This window comes from Chiloscyllium plagiosum, chromosome 45 (genome assembly GCF_004010195.1).
Source record: "Chiloscyllium plagiosum isolate BGI_BamShark_2017 chromosome 45, ASM401019v2, whole genome shotgun sequence".
Lineage (NCBI taxonomy): Eukaryota > Metazoa > Chordata > Chondrichthyes > Orectolobiformes > Hemiscylliidae > Chiloscyllium > Chiloscyllium plagiosum.
Genome location: NC_057754.1, coordinates 2,985,788 through 2,987,292, shown reverse-complemented (window position 1 = coordinate 2,987,292; position 1,505 = coordinate 2,985,788). Strand labels below are relative to the sequence as shown.

Here is a 1,505-nt window from a genome sequence, read left to right as displayed (position 1 = left end):
GGCTGGATAGGCCGGGACTGTTTTCACCGGAGTGTAGGAGGTTGAGAGGTGACCGTTTGAGGTTTATAAAATAATGAGGGATATAGTCGGGGTTAACGGGAGGTATCTGTTCCCCAGGGTGGGGAGATTTCAAGACACATTTTTAAGGTGAGAGGAGAGAGATTTAAAAAAGACGCGGGGGCAACCTTTTTACACAGAGGGTGGTGCTTGTGTGGAAAGAACTTCCTGAGGAAGTGGTGGATGCAGTTGCAATGTTTAAAAGATGTTTGGATAAGGATATGAACAGGAAAGGGTTTGGAGGGATATGGGCCAGGAGCAGGCAGGTCACAGAGTCATAGAGAGGTACAGCACGAAAACAGACCCTTCGGCCCAACTCCTCCATGCTGACCATAGAGTCATAGAGATGTACAGCACGGAAACAGACCCTTCGGTCCAACCCGTCCATGTCGACCTGATATCCCAACCTAGTTTAGTTTGGGATGATGGTCAGCATGGACTGGTTGGGCCGAAGGGTCTGTTTCCGTGCTGGATGACTCTACGACTCAAAGTGAGAGGGTGAGGCTGATCATGGGAAGGTAGAGAAATCCGACTGGCCGTGACCTTACAGCTTGGCACCCGCATGGTTAGGAGGGCCGAATGGCCTACAGTGGACATCATTTCTGCGCAATCATTTCAGAGATGAGGCGGTCATTTACTCACGGGAGAAAGGCGGTCGAGAATCAGGAAGGTGGTCAAAACAATGCCAGTCAGAAGAATGGCCTCCTGCTGTCCCAACGTGACTTCAGGCCTACATCTGCCATCGGAGGCCCCAGGGTTTATTTGGGAGGGTGATGTTGGGGGTGGGCGGGGGATGGGGAACCGGAGAGGTCCAGTGCATCATGGGAAGTAGGTCAACGGGTGACGAGGAAACTTGACTGTCAAGCCTACTGTGGGCGAATAGTCAATACTGAGTCAGACTGGATAGGCACAGATCTGGATCACTTTCTTTCAAATTGGGGGAAGGTGGAGGGGTCACTGTCTGGTCCCTACTTGCCCCCCCCCCCCCCCAAGTGGTGAACTGTCTTCTTGAACCACAGTCCGTGTGGTGTAGGGATCCCCACACAATGTCCCTCAGGGACAGAACCCCAGGATGCTGACCCAACGACACTGAAGCTACGGCTGATATATTTCCCAAGTCGGGACGGCGAGGGGATCGGAGGGGAACCTGCGAGGGGTGGTGTTCCCATGTATCTGCTGCCCCTTGTCCTTCTCGATAATTCTTGCCTCCCCACCAAAGGAAGGATGCTGTGAAACATGAATTTACCAGGATGTTGGAGGGTCTGAGCGACAGGGGGAGGCTGAACAGGCCGGGGCTGTTTTCCCCTGGAGCGTCGGAGGCTGAGGGGGTGACCTTATAGAGGTTTACAAAATCATGAGGGTCATGGATAGGATAAATAGACAAAGTCTTTTCCCTGGGGTGGGGGAGTCCAGAACTAGAGGGGCATAGGTTTAGGGTGAGAGGGGAA

The 1,505-nt window shown here is 53.0% G+C and overlaps 1 protein-coding gene across 1 annotated transcript in view; it reads right to left on the bottom strand.

Moving 5' to 3' along the window:
- Window positions 1-1,505, bottom strand: part of LOC122543981 (neuroblast differentiation-associated protein AHNAK-like) — a 15,915-nt gene that overhangs the window by 7,736 nt on the left and 6,674 nt on the right. The window lies entirely within an intron of this gene.